The 22,736-nt window shown below is 38.9% G+C and overlaps 1 protein-coding gene across 1 annotated transcript in view; it reads right to left on the bottom strand.

Moving 5' to 3' along the window:
• Nucleotides 1–22,736, bottom strand: part of RTL4 (retrotransposon Gag like 4) — a 357,671-nt gene that overhangs the window by 238,980 nt on the left and 95,955 nt on the right. Inside the window, exon 2 of the mRNA XM_078363589.1 lies at nt 10,912–11,010. The gene's annotated coding sequence lies outside the window, so the exon portion shown is untranslated. The remainder of the gene's footprint in view (nt 1–10,911; nt 11,011–22,736) is intronic.

Here is a 22,736-nt window from a genome sequence, read left to right as displayed (position 1 = left end):
CCTTGGGAATCTTTTCTGAGAACTAGACAATATCCTTTGGGGAGCTGGGCCCCTTTGCTAAGTGAAAAGATTCTCATGTGGCATTTCTATTGGACCAAAATGAAATTAAAGAGTAAAAGATGGTTCCAAATACGGCCTATGGTCCAAACCAGAAAGAGATCTGTTTTGCTTCAATCATGCATGGTCAACTGGAATAGAAGTTTAATAAATAAACGTTCACTGAGAATACACGGTATGCCAAGAAGCTTAAAGAATTTCATAGGTATACAAAAAAAAAAAGAAAGAAAAAGAAAGGGACAAGCTACTTTCTTAAGGAGAATTCTAATTCATTTTATGCATTCATTTGCAAATTTGAGTCCACAAAGCTTTATTATCACATTACTGACTGTGTATAATCATTGTGCATATATGTAAAAATATTGAAAATTCTTCTGTAAAGAGATGTTCCTTTTGTATATGTGCAATTTTGAAAAATAAAGTTTTTTGAGATAACTGAATTTCTCAGGTCTGTTTTGTTGGGGTTGTTACGGTTGTTATTTGGGTGAGTGCATATACAGTGGTGACCCACTGAAGTTTTTGATGAATTGCATTAAAAGACTTACATTGTTCATCACAGCATTTCAGATGATCACAGCTATAAAAGCTATTTCTTTATTAACACAGTTCATCTGCTCATAACTTATACATGTACACTAGTTATTAGTATAATTGAATGTTTATGCTTGCAACAATATGTATGTTATTATTGCTTATTTTATAGTGTAATGTGGTTTGTGAAGCACTCTGTCATGTTTTCATATTTTTCAAATAAATCCCCTTTTAAAATGTAAATAAATATTTTTAAATAATTTTAAAATTATTTTTTCCAGAATTATATTTTAGGGATTTTGATCTTTTGGGATTTTTTTTTCTTTCCTTTTTAAAAAAATTGAGATAGGGTCTCACTATGCTGCCCAGGCTGTTCTCTATCTCCTGGCTTCAAGAAATCCTCCTACCTTGGCCTCTCAAAGTGCTGGGATTATAGGTATTAGCCACCATACTCAGACCAGGATTTCAACATTCAGGATTATGGTGTTTGGGATTCTGTCTTTCAAAATTATGATGGACTCTTTAGGAGTTTACACACTAGCTATACAAATAAATCATGAATAGATGGTAACAGGAATCAGGAAAGGACAGTTGGTCTGGAGGCTGGGATACCTGGGCTCTAGTCCTGCCTCTAACAGGTATGAGTCCTTTTTTCTCCATTGACCTCAATATTCCCCTTTGTAAGCTGAGAAGATTAAATTAGATCCTTAAATGCTTTTTCAACTCCAACATTACTTAAAAGTAATGAGTATAGGAAAATGGGATGGGGAGATAGTTGAGCATCCCATGCTAAAGAGGATCTCGTTTTTTGAAGATGAGGTGTGTGGTTTTATTATTATTATTATTATTATTATTATTATTCCAAGGACACAAGGTATCTTCCCAAAGCTTTGGGGTCACTGAAAGTGGAAGGCCATAAAAGTCTAATGCCAGGACCAGGGAACATTTTCTCTCCAAGGATCAGTAGAATATAGTCAGGAAAGATGGTGACTCATCCTAAGTAAGACCTCCTCAGGGAAATTGTAGAGGGCAACTCCAAAGTCAACTTCAAAGTTTCCAGACTCTCCTTTTCCATCATTTGCTGTCCAAATGCAGAAATATTAGAATAAGATTTCTATCAGAGCCATTACTATGGCAGAGAGCCCAGTGTCTGCCTGGGGATGGAGGCAGAATTTGGTGCTCACGAATAAGGCTTGTAAATTGCTATTCTTTGTAACATTGCTGAGGAGGCAATGCCACATTCAAGACAAAAGACCATCAACAGACTAGAGATGAAAGAAGATAGTAGAATAATAGAGATGGTCTTTTATGGAGATTGTGAGCAAAGGGTTTGGAGTCATTCAGTCCTAGGCTCAATTCCAGCTCCAGCACCTTGAGCATAAGTGTTTAAACATTTTTTGAGTCTCAGTTACTTCATGTGTAAAATAAAGATAATAATAATACTGATTCTACAGTGACTATTGTAAAGATGAAATAAAATATTGTGTGTAAGGGGTGGGCACATGTGTCTGGCACCTAGTAGATGCTCAATAAATGGTAACTGCTAACATTAATTAGCATAGCCATGATCATTATCATCATCATCATCACTGATTTCTCTCTGTACTGGCAGGAAAGACATTTCTAAATAATGAAGATAACAAATTACTTATCAAAGGTCATTGATATTAAATGCTCAGAAATCATCAATGGCTGCTCATTTTCTATGGTTTCAAATCCAATCTCCTTTGTTTGGCACTTGATGTTCTCCACCATTGGCCTCATACAATCTCTTCCATATCATTAGCTTTGAAGACTATTCACCTGCACTTCATTCCCAGGCCTGCTCAATTATGCTACAAATCCTAACCATGGCTGAGGGATATATTGGGAGCTTTATATCCTTCCTTGGGTAGGTTTAGCCTTAGTTACTATGCCCCATGCATGGTATTCAGTGAGCCTGGAGTGGTCCCTTGACTTACATCCCTGTGGCATACCGGATACTTAACCCATGGTAATTCAGTCTAGATAACTGAGTTTTGTCTTAGCTTCCCTAGAATGAAGGCTTATCTTGTCTCTCTGCCTAGATCTAACCAGTTCCTTCACAGAAAGTTGAGTTCTATACCACAGTACCCCTAGCTATGCCTGGGGTTCTTAATACAAGACTGATTTTTGAGAACCAGGATACCAACATACAACAGATTTTGAACATTGTCTGTCACCTAGATCTTCTTGCTTCCACGCCTCACAATCCCAGGACATTCCTTTGAGAACTGAACTGAACTGATAATATTTTACTTAAGGCCATGGAAGGAAACAGAAGGCTTGCTCAAAGAGAGTAATTGAGAAGAGTTTAATGAAACAGCTATTTAAATAATCTGAGAAGGGTTAAAAGAAAACAACAAAGGACGGTGAAACACCTGAAAGTTAGCAACACCAGCAGAGCCTTTATCGTTTCTAGGCCTAAGATGGTAAGTGGAGGGATTAATTACTGGATCCCAGAGGGAAAAAGACCCATATCCGTGGCTATAAGAGAAGACACTCCCTATGCAATAAATGTGGTCTTGCGGGGAGGAATTCAGTCACTGACAACTAATATCAACCTGGGAGAAAAAGCATCCTGACCTCTCTCTCCTCTCATCCATTACCACTGTCTCCAACTGGCTGTATCCAGTGGATAAGTCAAAAGGCAAAATAAGCCAGTTGATATATCCATAAAGGTCAGCCTCCTGTGGCACAAAGAAGAATGCATGAAGGTAAGCACTAGATGTAAACAGACAAATGGAAAATATTCAGTAAAGGCAGATACTTCTGTTGGAGACTACCACAACAATTTGACTAGTTCTACTGTAACAACTAATATCCGGCTCAAACTTCCTTGGTGCTACTGAGGTTTCTGCCACTCCAACATCCAAGTTCCCACTCCTCAACTGCAAATTATGCCAGAGACTAAATCTTATATATCTGTCTATATTCACTAGTAACATCATAAAAACTTACTAAGTTTTGCAAATATTAGTTTTTCCACTTTCTCTTCTTTCTGTCTGCCTCTATCTTCATTCAACAATATTTCATAAGCTCCACCATACATCAGCCACTGTGTTAGGTGGTGGGGCTATAATGGTACATAAAAACATATACATTTTCTCCTCTCATCGCATTTACAACCTAGTGGAAAAGAAAAACACTAATCCAAAAATCGCATTAGCAAGTATACATTAAGATCTAATATTTACTGAGTGTTTATAGTATGCTAGGCACTGTGTGGTGACTTTGTATTGTGTTAAATTGGTTATAATCTGGAGCTATGCTTCCCAAAATTACCTTTCCCATATGACACCAAGTTATAATTGGTCCCAGGAGACATTTGCGTAAGATTTGAAAGGCAAAAGTGAAGGAGCAGCCATTTGTAATACCCTGAAGGTCATGGTGGCGCCAGGTGCTGTTTCAGTTTACGATTACTGTTAATCTGCTGGCATGAAGCTGGAGTGGTGAATGGTGCCAGCTTCTCCTGCAGGTCACCTACATCATCAAGAATGGAAGTGGTGGAAGATAAGCACAGGTTCCAGGTATCTTTGTGGGATCCAGTTTGTCTTGCTAGGTTCTAATTTGTCTTTGTTATCCCCCACTTTCCCTTGCGACCTTAAGCTCAATGCCAAACACTGAAATTAGCCTTATGGAAACGAATTAGCTCCCACAATTGCATAATGTCAGTTCCTAAAATAAAATCCCTTACTATCTACAACCTATAGTGGTTCTGTTTCTTTGATTGAACCTTGAGACTGAGATAGGTATTATCTCCATTTTAAAAATGATACTAAGGCATAGAGAGATTAAGCAACTTGCCCAATGTCAAACAATTAATGGAGAAAGCCAAGGTTTGAATACAAGCAGTTTACCATAACAGAAAGAGAGAGAGAGACCACCATATTATTAATATCTACCTTTCAAACCTGTTTGTAATTATCCACAGGTAATTATGCAGAAGTAGATACGTAGTATGTGAAAAGAAACACAATTCTATGAGAGCACAGCATATAAGAAAGTATGTTGAATTAGATTATCTATCTCTCTCCCTACTTATCAGTCTCATTTATCTATCTGCTGAGAAAAAAATATATATTTTTCAAATAAAATAGCTGATGCAGGAAAAAAAATCCTAACCTGCCTAAATTTGGGCAAAATTGAAGAAAAAGCAGGAGCCCTTCCCTTCCTCTGAGACCACTATTTGGACACAGTGCTGTCTGCTCCATAACAGGGAAACTACCCTACTGACAGCATAACCATGCAGAAGTTGTTTGAAGTGCTAAACATTGATGAGGAGACAGTATAAATTTCACTAGATTGGGAATCAAGAAACTTGCCTTATAATTAGGATTACAGAGCTAGGGCTCTACCACTGATTTACTGTGTAACTATGGGAAAGCAATTTCCACTCTGTGAGTGTCCATTTCTTCTCCCTAAGATAATATAACTGGACTCTACGATCTCAGACTCCTAATCTTCTAGGAGACTATAAACATTGGCCTGTGAAATTATGGACTGTCCATGTTTTCAGACCATTCAAGAATGCAGTTAGGTAATAAACCTAGGATTCCTGGGTGATTATTTGCAGTCTCAATAGACAAAAAGATAGCTGACATTTAGGTAGTTTTGCTGGAACTTCTGAAGAGAAATAACAGATGATAGAGCCACTTTACCTAGTCATAAATCAGTCTGGCAATCACTGAAGGCTACACACCATTTTTCTTACCAAGATCTCTGATGAGTTCTTGTGTTGCAGTAAAAAACAGATTAACACATTCATTTTGAAGAGATGATCTCTTCATCCCAAAAGCCTCCAGGGGAACTTTTATGAAATAGCAGAATGTGGAAGCATAGCATGATTCAAGGAAACCACATGATCTTCTGCCCAGAGAATGAAGAATGCTTTCTGCCTTGGCCGGGAAGAAAACATGGACTAGAATTGATTTGCTCTCTTCTCTTGGGAAAACGTGGGAGTGAGGACATTAGAATTCCCTTTGCTTATGAAGCACAGTTTGTCTGGACATGAAATTGTGGGTTGAAAATTCTTTTCTTTAAGAATGCTGAATACTGGCCTTCGCTCTCTTCCGGCTTGTAGGGTTTCTGCAGAGAGATCCGCTGACAGTCTGATGGGCTTTCCTTTGTGGGTAACTTGACCTTTCTCTCTGGCTTTTTTTAACATTTTTCCTTCACTTCAACCTTGGTGAATCTGACAGTTATGTGTCTTGAGGTTGCTATTCTTGAGAAGTATCTTTGTGGTGTTCTCTGTATTTCCTGAGTTTGAATGTTGGCCTGTCTTGCTAGGTTAAGGAAGTTCTCCTGGAAAGTATCCTGAAGAGTGTTCTACAACTTGGTTCCATTCTCCCCATCACTTTAAGGTAGACCAATCAAACATAGGTGGTCTTTTCAAATAGTTCCATATTTCTTGGAGGCTTTGTTCATTCCTTTTCATTCTTTCTTCTCTAATCTCATCTTCCTGCTTTATTTTGTTAAGTTTATCTTCAATCTCTGATAGCCTTTCTTCTGTTAGATCAATTCAGCTATTGATACTTGCATGTGCTTTACAAAGTTCTCATTCTGTTTTTCAGTTCCATCAGGTCATTTATGTTCTTCTCTAAACTGGTTATTCTAGTTAGCAATTCCACTAACCTTTTTTCAAGGTTCTTAGCTTCCTTGCATTGTGTTAGAACATGCCATTTTAGCTTGGAGGAGTTTGTTATTACCCACTTTCTGAAGTCTACTTCTATCAATTTGTCAAACTCATTGTCCAGTTTTGTTCCCTTGCTGGCAACAAGTTGTAATCCTTTGGAGGAGAAGATGTATTCTGGTTTCTGGAATTTTCAGCCTTTTTGCACTGAGTTTCCCTCATCTTTGTGGATTTAACTACCTTTGGTCTTTCATGTTGGTGACCTATGGATGGGGTTTCTGTGTGGACATCCTTTTTGTTGATGTTGATGCTATTCCTTTCTGTTTGCTAGTTGTCCTTCTAATAGTCAGGCCCCTCTGCTGTAGGTCTCCTGGAGTTTGCTGGAGGTCCACTCCAGACCCTGTTTGCCTGGGTATCACCAGTGGAAGCTGTAGAACAACAAAGGTTGCTGCCTGTTCCTTCTTCTGAAAGCTTCATTCCAGAAGGGCATCTGCCAGATGCCAGCCAGAGCTCTCTTGTGTGAGGTGTCTGTTGACCCCTCCTGGGAGATGTCTCCCAGTCAGAAGGCAATGGAGCTCAGGGACCTACTTGACGAGGCAGCCTGTCCCTTAGCAGAGCTCAAGTGCTGTGCTGGGAGATCTGCTCCCCTCTTCAGAGCAGAAACATTTAACTCTGCGGAAGCTGTGCCCACAGCTTCCCTTTATCCCAGGTGCTCTGTCCCAGAGAGATGGGAGTTTCATCTATAAGCCCCTGACTGGGGCTGCTACCTTTCTTTCAGAGATGCCCTGCCCAGAGAGGAGGAAATCTAGAGAGACAGTCTGGCTATAGCCACTTTGCTGAGCTGTGGTGTGCTCTACCCAGTTTGAACTTCCTGGTGGCTTTGTTTACACTGTGAGGGGACAACCACCTTCTCAAGCCTCATTAATGGCAGATGCCCCTCGCCCCGCCAAGCTCCCACATCCCAGGTTGACTTCAGACTGCTGTGCTGGCAGTGAGAATTTCGAGCCAATAGATCTTAGCTTGGTGGGCTTTTTGGCAGTGGGATCCACTGAAGTAGACCACTTGACTCCCTGGCTTCAGGGCGGAAACGTTTCTGTCTCACTGGCATTCCAGGTACCACTGCAGTATGAAAAAAAATTCCTGAAGCTAGCTTGCTGTCAGCCCAAATGGCTGCTCAGTTTTCTGCTTGAAACCCAGGGCCGTGGTGGTGTAGGCACCTGAGGGAATCTCCTGGTCTGTGGGTTGGGAAGACTATGGGAAAAGTGTAGTATCTGGGTAGGAATGCACTGTTCCTCATAGCACAGTCGCTCATGGCTTCACTGGGCTAGGGGAGGGAGTTCCCTGACCACTTGAGCTTCCCAGACAAGGCAACACACCACCCTGCTTCAGCTCACCCTCTGTGGGCTGCACCCACTGTCTAACCAGTCCCAATGAAATGAGCCAGGTACTTCAGTTGGAAATGTAGAAATCATCCACCTTCTGCATTGATCTCACTGGGAGCTACAGACAGGAGTTGTTCCTATTCGGCCATCTTGTCAGCCACCCTAATTAAATTTTTAAAAGCATATTTTATTGCACTTTAGGTTCTGGGGTACATGTGCAGAACATGCAGGATTGTTGCATAGGTACATACATGGCAATGTGGTTTGCTGCCTCCATCCCCCGTCACCTATATCTGGCATTTCTCCCCATGTTATCCCTCCCCAATGTGTCCATCCCCTCACTGCCCTCCCCTGGTCCCCCCCACAACAGACTCCAGTGTGTGATGCTCCCTTCCCTGTGTCCATGTGTTCTCATTGTTCAACACTCACCTATGAGTGAGAACATGCAGTGTTTGATTTTCTGCTCTTGTGTCAGTTTGCTGAGAATAATGGTTTCCAGATGCATCCATGTGCCTACAAAGAACACAAATTCATGATTTTTTATGTTGGCATAGTATTCTATGATGTATATGTGCCACATTTTCCTGTCCGGTCTATCATTGATGGGAATTTGGGTTGGTTCCAAGTCTTTGGTATTGTAAACAGTGCCACAATGAACATACGTGTGGATGTGTCTTTATAATAGAAGGATTTATAATCCTTTGTATATATACCCATAATGGGCTTGTTGGGTCAAATGGAATTTCTATTCCTAGGTCCTTGAGGAATCGCCATACTGTCTTCCACAATGGTTGAACTAATTTACGCTCCCACCAACAGTGTAAAAGCATTCCTATTTCTCTACTTTCTCTCCAGCATCTGTTGTCTCCAGACTTTATGATTACCATTCTAACTGGTATGAGAGAGATGGTATCTCAAAGTGGTTTTGATTGCATTTCTCTAATGACTGGCAATGATGAGCATTTTTTCATATGTTTGTTGACCTCATATGTGTCTTCATTTGAAAAGTGTCTATTCACATTCTTCACACACTTTTCAATGGGTTTGTTTGCTTATTCTTGTAAATCTGTTTTAGTTCTTTGTAGATTTTGGATATTAGCCCTTTATCAGACGGGTAAATTGCAAAAAAATTTTCCCATTCTATTGGTTGCCAGTTCACTCTAATGATTGTTTCTTTTGCTGTACAGAGGCCCTGGAGTTTAATTAGATCCCATTTGTCTATTTTGGATTTTGTTGCCATTGCTTTTGGTGTTTTAGTCAGGAAGTCCTTGCCTGTGCCTATGTCCTGAATGGTTTTGCCTAGGTTTTCTTCCAGGGTTTTTATGGTGTTAGGTCTTATATTTAAGTCTTTAATCCATCTGGAGTTAATTTTAGTGTAAAGTGTCAGGAAGGGGTCCAGTTTCTGATTTCTGCTCATGGCTAGCCAGTTTTCCCAACACCATTTATTAAACAAGGAATCCTTTCCCCCATTGCTTGTTTTTGTCAGGTTTGTCAAAGATCAGATGGTTGTAGATGTGTGGTGTTGCCTCCAAGTCCTCTATTCTGTTCCATTAGTCTATACCTCTGATTTGGCACCAGTACCATGATGCTTTGATTACTGTAGCCTCGTAGTATAGTTTAAAGCCAGGTAGCGTGATGCTTCCGGCTTTGTTATTTTTGCTTAGAATTGACTTGGCTATGTGGGCTCTCTTTTGGTTCCATATGAAGTTTAAGGTGGTTTAAACTCTTCCAGTTCTGTCAAGAGAGTTATAGGTAGCTTGATGGGGATAGCATTGAATGTATAAATTACTATGGGCAGTATGGCCATTTTCACAATATTTATTCTTCCTAAATCCAGGAGCTGGTTTTTTGAAAAGATCAACAAAGCAGGCAGACCACTAGCCAGATTAATAAAAAAGAAAATAGAGAAGATTCAAATAGATGCAATAAAAAATAATAAAGGGGATATCACCACAGATTCCACAGAAATACAAACATCACCAGAGATTACTATAAACAACTCTATGCACATAAACCAGTAAACCCAGAAGAAATGGATAAATTTCTGGACACTTGCACCCTCCCAAGCCTAAGCCAGGAAGAAGTCGAAACCCTGAATAAACCAATAACAAGGGCTGAAGTTGAGACAGCAATTAATAGCCTACCAACCAAAAAAGCCTAGGTCCAGATGTATTCACAGCTGAATTCTACCAGACATACAAAGAGGAGCTGGTACCACTCCTTCTGAAACTATTCCAAACAATCCAAGATGAGGGAATCCTTCCCAAATCATTTAATGAGACCAACATCATCCTGATATCAAAACCCTACAGAAACTCAACAAGAAAAGAAAACTTCAGGCCAGTATTCATGATGAACATAGCTGCAAAAATCTTCAGTAAAATACTGACAAACTGATTGCAACAGCACATCAAAAAGCTTATCCATCCTGATCAAGTAGGCTTCATCCCGGGGATGCAAGGCTGATTCAACATATGCAAGTCTATAAACATAATCCACCACATAAACAGAACCAAAGACAAAAACCACATGATTATCTCAATAGATGCAGAGGCCTTTGACAAAAATTCAACAGTGCTTTATGCTAAAAATCCTCAATAAACTAGTTATTAATGGAATGTATCTCAAAATAATAAAAGCTATTTACGACAAACCCACAGCCAATATCATACTGAATGTGCAAAAACTGGAAGCATTCCCTTTGAAATTTGGCACTAAACAATGATGCCCTCTCTCACCACTCCTATTCAATATAGTACTGGAAGTTCTAGCCAGAGCAATCAGGCAAGAAAAAGAAATAAAGAGTATTCAATTAGGAAAGGAGGAAGTCACATTGTCTCTATTTGCAGACAACGTGATTATATATTTAGAAGACCCCATCATCTCAGCCCAAAATCTCCTGAAACTGATAAGCAACTTCAGCAAAGTCTCAGGATACAATCAATGTGGAGAAATCACAAGCATTTGTATACACCAATAACAGACTTAAAGAGACCCACATCAAGAACAAATTGCCATTCACAATTGCTACAAAAAGAATAAAATACCTAGGAATACAGTTAACAAAGGATGTAAAGGACCTCTTCAAGGAGAACTACAAACCACTGCTCAAGGAAATAAGAGAGGAAACAAACAGATGGAAAAACATTCAGTTCATGTACCATGGCCAAGGTTATAATTTAGGCAGCCATCTCTTAAATGAAGAAAAATAACAACTACAGATTTATTCTAATATCCTGCAGCATCTGAGTCAGATGACTGTAAAACCGGGGGAAAATATATTCCTCTTACCTTTAAAGAGAATGAGACAATTTAAAGAGATTACTCTCAGGTCCACGAAGAGTAAGGTCCTCAAATTATAAGGATGGAATGAGATCACACTTCTTTGACCTACAAGTCAATAAGCACATTAACTAATTATTTAAATGAACTGAGCCCATTTAATAAGCTTGAAGTTGTTTTTAAGAGAATAAAAAAAGGCTTAATTAACCCCTCGTAAGTGGCCTTATTTAAAAAAATGCAAAATCTACCGTGGAAATTTATGTTTAGAGAAAAAGTCATATCACAGAATTCCATTTTTATCCCCTTTTAGTTTCTAGTTGCTCCTTTCATTGTCGCATTTGTTCATTCAAGTATCTTTAAGTATGTGTTTTACATCAGGTACTGTGCTAAGTATTGGCTTACCTCACTGACTCTTGGATTTTTAAGAGCTGTATTTAGATGTTGAGCCTCTAGAACTGGGACTTCAGTGTTAATTTTAGGTTGTTTTTGCTTTGCTTGGGAAATTTCTCCTTTTCTGGTTTTCCTCCAACAAACCCCTTTGATTCACACATAGGCTAGAAAAGTGGAAGGAGGCCTGTATCGTGCAAGATATTGTAAGTGCAAACCACAGTTGGCATATATAAAGGAACGTTTCCAAATATCAATGCATTTTAGTGACCATATATAGCACTGCACTTCACCCTCAATCAGAGCCAAAATATGCCTGTGTTCTTCAGACTCCTTTAGGAGTCTGATCAATACCTGTGGAGTCAAGTCTGCCACATCCAACAAAGAATAAACCAGAGTAGATAGCAAATACTTCTGCCCTAGCACTAGCATTTGTGTTCAGCACCTCTTTCCCACTAGCACTAATTTGCTGCTATATTGGAATCTTCAGTCTTTCACTCTCTATCCCCTTACCTTGATTTTTAAATATCATATCCTATATCACCTCCTAATATATTATATTTTAAATATTACATATGCTGTTTGTAATCTGTTTAAGCCTCATGAAGACAGGGAAGTTTGTTTTGTTCACTCAATGCTTAGAATAGCGCCTAGCTCATAGTTTAGCCCTCAAAAATGTGTTGAATAAATGAATTAATGAGTGATACCTGCTTGTTCCTTTTTGCCTTTATTGACTCTTTGGGCCTCAAGCCTGCATTTGTCTAAGATATACAGCAAAAACCTGATCCTACTATACATCTGGCATCAATCCTTTAGGCTTGTCCTACCTGACATACCAGATTCTGCTTGGTGAACTGGCCTAACATATAATCCAGAGAGGAATATAGCCAAGTCAAGGCATTTTTGCATACACAAGGACCCACACACAAAACTACCTGTTTCTTTCACTTGTCCTTAAACCTGTTTTTTAATGTTCCTATATATGAGTACATAAAATTGTTTTGCCCTCAACAGATGGAGCAGAAATATCACTACCCACCACAGATACCCACTAGGCTGTCACCCTTCATTCAGGATATTTAGTCTCACTTGATTTATTCTCCCTTCTCTGTAATGTTGGAATTTTAATATGCCCTAGGCCTAACTCACAGGAATGAAGAATTATGAGCCGCATTAATTAGGGAGCAACAAAAACCAGGGGCCTTTTTATCTCCTGTAAAGTCACTATGTCTGGTCCCTCCTTCCACAGCCACATTGGGCAGGCCCTGCTTAAAAAAGAGTTTAGAAAACACTCAATACTAGGAATCTGTTCCCCAATGAGAGTTCAATTCAATCAGTCACGTTTTTCTTTGCCAACTACCTTAATTATGTCTATTAGACCAGAAATCCATTAGGAATCTTTTTTTTTTTCTTATTGACAATTCAGGAGCCTCTTCACACTCTTTTTGCTCCCTCTGTGTGTTATGGATCTATTTTATAAGAGGCGTGTAGTCAGAAGGGAGAGATAGAATGAGCATTTCATTTCTTTCTGATCTGGAAGTGCCCCTGGCACATATGATGTGATTCCAGGGAAGTAATGTAAGGATTAGAATTGAAGTAAGGGGAGTTGCAATTCACAGGTGCTATCACAGATGAGATAATTATAAGTGAAATATCTGTGATACCTGACAATAAAACAGGAGGGATGAAGATGGGAGATCAGGTAAGCATACAGTTTTTTTAAAACTACATATTTTAGAATAATTTTTTAATTTACTTAAAAGTTGCAAAGATATTACATACTATTCCCACACACCCTTCACTCAGTTTCCCCTAGTATTAACAGCTTACATAACTATGGTACATTTGTCAGAGGCAAGAAATAAACATTGATATGTTCCTATTACTAATCTACCAGATTTCACTCATTTTTTCACTAATAGCCTTTTACTGTTTCAAGGTCTAATGCAGGATTCCACATTGTGTCTGACAGATAGGTTTTTGGCATAATGTAGATCTACTCAAGAAGCCAAGCCTAGGCCCAGACTCACTGGGGAAAGCTACTCGCATGGTGCTGGGCTTTTTTTTTTCCTGACTACAAGTCCTGGTCAATCTGCAATATATGGTACAGCCAAGGGGAGGTTGACTAAACAGCAAGGGTACACTCAGGGATCAAAGAGGAATGCTGCCACATTGAATGGATTTCCTACCTTCAGCACTATTAAAAGTGACAAATCTGTATAATGAAGTGGACATGTTAGAGTCACTAAATTAAATATGTCAAACACATGGGATAGTCTAGACTGGGGGGTGGCAAACTGCAGGTTAGAGGCCAAATTTTGCCTGTTGACTGTTTTTTTTTTTGTTTGTTTTTTTGTGAGACAGAGTTTTGCTCTTGTGACCCAGGCTGGAGTGCAATGGCACAATCTCGGCTCACCGCAACCTCTGCCTCCTGGGTTCAGGCAATTCTCCTGCCTCAGCCTCCCGAGTAGCTGGGATTACAGGCACGTGCCACCTTGCCCAGCTAATTTTTTGTATTTTTAGTAGAGACAGGGTCTCACCATGTTGACCAAGATGGTCTTGATCTCTTGACCTCATGATCCACCCGCCTCGGCCTCCCAAAGTGCTGGGATTACAGGCTTGAGCCACCGTGTTGACTGTTTTTTAAAAAAATAAAGTTTTATTGGCATACTTAGACACTCCTGTTTGTTTATGTACTATCTATGGCCGCATTTGCACTACAAAGACAGAGTAGAATAGTTGAAACAGAGACTGTGTGGCCCACAAAGTCTAACATATTTACCATCTAGCTCTTTGTGGAAATAGTGATCTAAATGTGATTAACAGGTAGAGAAAAAAAGAACCTGGGTGGTCTGTACCAAGTAGAAGCTGCAAAACTGTTAGACGAAATATACTACCTATGTCCGAAAACTGGGGCATAGGATTATATCAAGATGACGAGCTTCAGCACAACAAAGGAAACAATTAACAAAGTGAAGAGACAGCCTACAGAACAGTAGGAAGTATTTGCAAACTACCATCCAACAATGGATTAGTAACCAGAGTACATAAAAAGCTCAAACAACTCAATAGCAAAAAAATCCCAAATAAGCTAATCTAAAATGGGCAAATTTGCAGCACTGCCCACAATAGCAAAGACTTGGAACCAACCCAAATGCCCATCAATGATAGCCTGGACAAAGAACATGTGGCACATATACACCATGGAATACTATGCAGCCATAAAAAGGATGAGTTTGTGTCCTTTGCAGGGACATGGATGAAGCTGTAAACCATCATTCTCAGCAAACTAACACAAGAACAGAAAACCAAACACTGCATGTTCTCACTTATAAGTGAGAGTTGAACAATGAGAACACATGGACACAGGGAGAGGAACATCACATACCGGGGCCTGTCAGGGGGTGGGGGGATGGGGAGGAATAGCATTAGGAGTAATACCTAATGTAGATGACAGGTTGATGGGTACAGCAAACCACCATGGCACATGTATACTTATATAATAAATCTGCACATTCTGCACATGTACCTCAGAAGTTAAGGTATAATAAAAAAATAAAAATAATAAAATAAAATAAAATGGGCAAAAGACCTGAATAGACATTTCTCAAAAGAATATATATAAATTGCCAAGTGTATGAAAAAATGTTCAACGTCACAAATCATCAGGAAAATGCAAATTAAAATCACTATGGGGTATGACCTCATCCCAGTTTGAATGGCTATTATCAAAAAGACAAAAAATAACTAATGCTGGAAAGCATGTAGAGAAAAGGGAACACTTACATACTGTTGGTGGAAATGTAAATTAGTACAATCTCTATGGAGGTTTCTCAAAGACCTAAAAATAGAGCTACGATATGATCCAGCAATGTCAGTGTGGGGTACATATCCAAAGAAAATAAAATGTATATATGAAAGAGATATCTGTACTCCCATGTTTATTGCAGCACTATTCACAATGAAAAAGACTGAAATCAGCCTAAGTGTCCATCAACAGATGAATGGATAAAAAATATAGTTAGCATATATACAGAATGGAATACAGCCACAGTAAAAAGGAAGTCCTATCACTTGCTGCAACCTGAATGGGACTGGATGTCATTATGTTGAAGCGAAATAAGCCAGGCACAGAACAACACATATTGCATGGGCTCACTCTACATGGGAGCTAAAAAAGTGGATCTCATGGAGGTAGCAAGTAGAATGGTAGTTGCCAGAGGCTGAAAAGGGAAGTAGGGAGAAGGCATGAAGAGAAGCTGGATAATGAGTAAAAAAATACAGTTAAATACAAGTAACACATTTTAGTACTCAATAGTACCATAGGAAAATTATAGTTATCAATAGTAATTTATCTTATATTTCAAAATACCTCGAAGAACTGTAAAGTTGCCAATACAAAGATAAATGTTTGAGGTGATTGATATCCCAATTACCCAGATTAGGTCATTACACACTGTACACATGTATCAAAATATCACATATTCCTCAAAAATATGTTATATCAATAAAAAAAATGAAGTCTAGTGCATGGCCAGTGGCACACCCAGTAATGGGTGAGGCTTCCTTGGAGATTCTGTGAACACTACACTGTTGAACCTGGCTTCTACCCCAGGCCCAGCTCCAGAAATTTCTAATTAAGGGGAGATCACTAAGCCATGGAAAGTCTAGATGGTTCTGGAAAGGGGGAAACCACTCCTTACCAATGCCTAAGAGTTCTTTGTTGTAGGTTAATACTGAGAAGCAAAAATAAGAAAACCCATGGGTATAATCTATTTAGATATTTTCATACTTTCCTTTGACAAGATTGCATATTTAGGATAACTTTAAATTATTAGATTACCATAAGATAAGAAAATAGTTTTATTACCCAAGTCATTACTGAATACTTAGTATATGTGGGATTAAAAAGAGGAATTAAACACAATCTTTGTCTGATTTTAGTGAGATGATTTTAGTGAGAAAGAAAACACGTGCACTCAACCACCTATTATAAATGCACAATTAAGTATCAAAATATCTAAATATCTTCATTTAGTCTCAATCCTTTATCACTCCTAGGATAACTCTGTCCTTCCTTTTCTTTTTTTTTTTTGACACGGAGTTTCGCTCTTGTTACCCAGGCTGGAGTGCAATGGCATGATCTCTGCTCACCGCAACCTCTGCCTCCTGGGTTCAGGCAATTCTCCTGCCTCAGCCTCCTGAGTAGCTGGGATTACAGGCACGTGCCACTATGCCCAGCTAATTTTTGTATTTTTAGTTGAGACGGGGTTTCACCATGTGGACCAGGATGGTCTCGATCTCTTGACCTCATGATCCACCCACCTCGGCCTCCCAATGTCCTTCCTTTTCTTATAGCATCCTTCCAGTGTTTGCCACTATGCCCTCTGGAGACACCATTTCAAGGTAAGCAAACTCCCCAATATGCTTAACCTTCTCACATAACAACTCTGTTTAACCAGTATCTGGCTCCACCGCAAGAACCCTGCATCCCCTTGAGCTCTCTCAAGAAGAGGCTATTTATTCCCACATACTTCAGTAATCTTATGGCCACAAATGCTTTTATTGCCCCCATTTTAGTAATGAGAAAAAGGAGGCTTAGAGACCCCAAGTAACTTGCCCAAGGCCACACAGCCAGTAAGTGGGAGAGCTGGGATTAGGACTCAAATGGGAGCATCATGCTCTTTCCAACCACACTAGAGTCTTGCAGATCCTCCATAATCCACTATCATCACTTGATGGTAAAGGTGAAACATCTAAGAAACAATAGAACTTTTTAAAATCTAGGATCATGTACTTTCTTTTCTCCCCAATATTACCCTGCACTTATTTATTTGTTCTTTCTTGAGAACTTGGTCTTTTTATGTTTTCTTTTCATCAACTTTTATTTTAAGTTCCAGGATACATGTGCAGAATGTGCATATTTGTTACATAGGTAAACATTTGCCTTGGTGGTGTGCTGCACTAATCAACCTATCACCTAGGTGTTAGGCCCAGAATCCATTAGCTATTATTCCTGATGATCTCCCTCCCCCACCTCCCCCAACAGGCCCCAGTGTATGTTACTCCCCTCCATGTGTCCATGTGTTCTCATTGCTCAGTTCCCACTTATAAATGATAACGTGGTGTTTGGGTTTCTGTTCCTGCATTAGTTTGCTGAGGATAACGGCTTCCAGCTCTATCCATGTCCCTGCAAAGGACATGATCTCTTTTTTATAGCTGCATAGTATTCCATGGAGTATATGTACCACATTTTCTTTATCCAGTCTATCATTGATGGGTATATGGGTTAATTCCATGTCTTTGCTGTTTTGTGTAGTGCTGCAATAAATATAGCATATCTTTATAATAGAATGACTTCTATTTCTTTGGGTATATACCCAGTAATGGAATTTCTGGGCCAAATAGTATTTCTGCTTCTAGATCTTTGAGGAATTGCCCACTGTCTTCCACAATAGTTGAACTATTAATAATTTACATTCCCATCAACAATGTAAAGGCATTCTTTATTCTCCACAACCACACCAGTATCTGTTGTTTCTTGACTTTAATAATTACCATTCTGATTGGCATGAAATGGTATCTCATTGTGGCTTTGATTTGCATTCCTCTAATGATCACCGATATTGAGCTTTTTTTGATATGTTTGCTGGCTGTGTGAATGTCTTCTTCTCAGAAGTCCACTCATGTCCTTTGCCAATGTTTTTTTTTTTTTTTTAGACAAAGTCTCACTCTGTCAGCCATGCTGGAGTTCCGGGGCATGATCTTTATTCACTGCAACCTCTGCCTCCCAGATTCAAGCAGTTTTCCTACCTCAGTCTCCCTAGTAGCTGGGATTACAGGTGCCCGCCACTACACCTGGCTAATTTTTGTATTTTTAGGAGAGATGAAGTTTCTCCATGTTGGGCAAGCTGGACTTGAACTCCTGACCTCAAGTGATCCACCCTCTTCTGCCTCCCAAAGTGCTGGGATTACATGCATGAGCCACCACGCCCAGCCTCTTTGCCCACTTTTTAATGGAGTTGTTTGTTTCTTTCTTGTAAATTTGTTTAAGTTCCCTGTAGACTCTGGACATCAGACCTTTGTTAGTTGGATAAATTTCAAAACTTCTCTCTCATTCCATAGGTTGTCTGCTCACTCTGATGATAGTTTATTTTGCTGTGCAGAAGCTCTTTAATTTAATTAGATCCCATTTGTCATTTTTTTCTGTTGTTGCAATTGGTTTTAGCATTTTCATTGTGAAATATTTGCCCATGCTTATGTCCTGAATGGTATTGCTTAGATTTTTCTTCTAGGATTTTTATTGTTTAAGGTTTTACATTTAAATCTTTAGTCTACCTTAAGTTAATTTTTATATAAAGTAAGGAATAGATAGACGACTAGCTAGACTAATAAAGAAAAGAGAGAAGAACCAAATAGATACAATCAGAAATGATAAGGGGGATATCACCACTGACCCCACAGAAATACAAACAACCACAGAGAATACTGTAAACAGATTTGTGCATATAAACTAGAAAATCTAGAAGAAATGGATAAGTTCCTGGACACACACACCCACTCAAGACTAAACCAGGAAAAAGTTGAATCCCTGAATAGATCAATAATGAGTTCTGAAATTGAGGCAGTAATAAACCGCCTACCAACTTGAAAAAGCCCAGGAACCGATGGACTTGCAACTGCATTCATCCAGAGGTACAGAGGATCTGGTACCATTTCTACTGAAACTATTCCAAACAGTTGAAAAGGAGGGACTTCTCCCTAAGTCATTTTATGAGACCAGTATCATCCTGCTACCAAAACCTGGCAGATATACAAAAAAAGAAAAAGAAAGAAAACAAAACTTCAGGCCAATATCCATGATGAATGAACATCGATGCATAAAACCTCAATGAAATACTGGCAAACCAAATCAAGCAGCTCATCAAAGAGCTTATCTACCATGATCAAGTTGACTTTATCCAAGGGATGCAAGATTGGTTCAACATATGCAAATCAATAAATGTATTTCATTTCATAAACAGAACTAAAAATAAAAAACACAATCATCTCAATAGACACGGAAGAGGCCTTCTATAAAATTTAACATCCCTTCACATTAAAAACTCTCAATATACTAGGTGTTGAAGAAACATAAATCAAAATAATGAAAGCCACATATGACAAACCCACAGCCAATATTATACTGAATAGGCAAAAGCTGGAAGCATTCCCCTTGAAAACTGCACAAGACAAGGATGCAAGGATGCCCTCTCTCACTACTCATATTCAACATAGTATTGGAAGTTCTGGCCAGGGCAATCAAGCAAGAGAAAAAAAACAAAGGGTATTCAGATAGGAAAAGATGAAGTCAAGCTGTCTCTGTTTGCAAATGACATAATCCTATATCTAGAAAACCCCATCATCCCAGTCCAAAATCTTCTTAAGCTGATAAGCAACTTCAGCAAAGTATCAAGATACAAAATCAATGGGCAAAAATTATTAGCATTTCTGTACACCAACAACAGGCATGCGGAGAGCCAAATCATGAATGAACCCCAACTCACAATTGCTAGAAATAGAATAAAATACCTAGGAATACAGCTAACAAGGGAAGTTAAGGACCTCCTCAAGGAGAAATACAAACCATTGCTGAAGGAAATCAGCTAGAATATAAACAAATGGACAGACCTTTCATACTCATGGATAGGAAGAATCAATACTGTGGGAAATGGCCATACTGCCTGAAGTAATTTACAGATTCAATGCTATTCCCATTAAACTACCATTGACATTTCACACAATTAGAAAAAAACTACTTTACAATTCATATGAAACCAAAAAAGAGGCCATATAGTTAACACAATCTTAAACAAAACGAACAAAGCTGGAGGCATCATGCCACCTGACTTCAAACTATACTACAAGGCTACAGGAATCAAAACAGCATGGAACTAGTACAAAAACAGACATAAAGACCAATGAAATAGAATAAGGAATTCAGAAATAAGACCTCACACCTACAACCATCTGATCTTCGACAAACCTGACAAAAACAAACACTGGGGAAAGGATTCTCTATTTAATAAATGGCGATGGGAGAACTGGCTAGCCATATGCTGAAAAGTGAAATTGGATCATGCACTTTCTTACAGTACCTAATAAAAATTCCTGATATGTTTGTAGGGGCAAGAGGGATTTCACAGGCTCAACTGATATTCTGGCAGCACATGTCACCTACCCACTCCTCTTTTTTGGAGTCAAGACATTGTCACCAGCAACATAATTATAGTCCATAGGCCAATTCTCATCTGATAGAACATCTATCAGATGCTATATGGAAGTTGAAACCAGTAGAGGTCAAAAGTAACATAACCAGGAAAACTAGATGAGGTGTGTCTAGCAGGATGTTCTTAAACAGCAGTGCTTCCAAATAAGTCTGCTCCAGTGCTCAGAGTAATAAATTTACCAATATATTGATGATATATTGCTCACTTAGCCCACGGTCCCTTATTAAATCTGGTGCCACAGGTCTCTGTTTTACACCAAGGTTCTATATAAATATTTTCTACTCATATCAATGTGGCAGTTTTATTGGAAAGGGTCTTGATTCAGGCCCCAAGAGAGGCTTCTTGGATCTCATGGAAGAAAGAATTCAAGGTGAATACATAGGGTAAAATGAAAGCAAGTTTATTAAGAAAGTAAAGAAATAAAAGAATGGCTACTCCATAGGCAGAGCAGAGGTATGGACTGCTCAGCTACTTATACTTACTGTTATTTCTCTATTACACATTAAACACAGGGTGGATTATTCATGAGTTTTGCAGGAAATGGGTGGGCAATTCCAGAACTGAGAATTCCTCCTTTTTTTAGACAATATAGAGTAACTTTCTGATGTTTCCATGACATTTGTAAACTGTCATGGTGCTGGTGGGAGTATCTTTTAGCATGCCAATGCACTGTAATTAATGTATAATGAACAGTGAGGATGACCAGAGGTCACTTTCATCACGATCTTGGTTTTGGTGAGTTTGGGCCAGCTTTTTTACTGCATATTTTATCAGCAAAGACCTTGTGACCTGTATTTTGTGCTGACCTCCTATCTCATCATGTGACTAAGAATACCTTAACCTCCTCACAATGCAGCCTAGTAGGTCTCAGCCTTATTTCACCCAGTCCATATTCACGGCAGAGTAGATCTGGTTCAAATGCCTGTGAAAGCAGTGCATGGGTTTGGGAAGTAGTGTTGTTGAAGATGGCTAAAGAGATATTTTGGCCACCAAAAATTTCATGCCTTATATACAATTTGTAACCCCTTTTCTCTCCTGGTCTGCTGTGATGTCAGAGGCTCAGGGTGCCTTTCAGAGGGTTTGAGCAGGGTATGAGAGTAAAGTATAGAAGAGCAGAAGAGTTCTCCCAGAGTTAGGAAAACTGATAACACACAAAGTGAAGTCGTACTTGACTTTATAGAACAATTTCAGCTCTTTTCACAGATCCTTTGCTCAGCTTGCATATTAGAGGCACAAGAAGAAATGAGCCTATCAGCAAATAGGTGAGCCCTTGCTGCAATATTTGTATGAGTCATATCAGCCATAATAGACATGGACTGATATCTTGAGATCACCCAAATACAAATGAAGTGATAAAGAAATAAAGACAGATAGAAGAAAACTATTTTGGAAGGCTATATGCTAAAATGTTGACAGTGTTTTTTTTTTCTTTTGGCCTTTCTGTATCATCTCATTTATTTTGACATTGGGTATGCATTTGTCCTATAATAGAAAATGGTATCAACAAAGCTATTTTCACTTAGGAAGATACCACCACAACAAAATTAAGTACTACGTGACCTTGGACATTTCAATACCTCGTTTATACAGTATAAGCAGGATTGGGGGAAAAAAAAACCCTCACTTAAACTTGGTTTCCCTCCTATAAAACAGAGATAGTATCAGTGCCTTACAGGTTGCTATAAAGATCAAAAGAAAGAGTAGCAGGCACATAGCAGAAATTCAATAAGCATTTCTTTCAAAAACAAGAAAGCCTTCTGAAAAAAGTTTCAGTGATATAAATATGAGGTGCTTTCTGCAAAAAGTAAAAAAAAATAGAAGCCCTTGAATTCTGGGTCAGAGTATTTTTTTTAAATTTTACTTTAGGTGTATACTATATTCAGTATTTCTCCCCATGTTATCCCTCCCCACCCTCCCCACGCCACGCTGGGTCAGAGTATTTAGCTTCCTGTGCCTCTAGAGGTCAGGAAAAAACAGCAGGTTAAACAAGTCAAATAGAGTATAGATCCTTTTTGCCCAAGGAAGAAACTTACCCAAGTTCTACTAACACAACTTGCTTGGCCATTACTTATTCTCATCTTAGTTTTACCCCTCTATTTTTCCTTTCCCAGGTGATATGAAAGAATTAGTAAACCAAAGAGCGTCCGCAAGTATGTCACTGAAAGATCCATTTTGTTA

The sequence above is a fragment of the Callithrix jacchus genome, chromosome X, assembly GCF_049354715.1.
Source record: "Callithrix jacchus isolate 240 chromosome X, calJac240_pri, whole genome shotgun sequence".
Lineage (NCBI taxonomy): Eukaryota > Metazoa > Chordata > Mammalia > Primates > Cebidae > Callithrix > Callithrix jacchus.
This window is presented reverse-complemented; position numbering and strand designations above follow the sequence as displayed.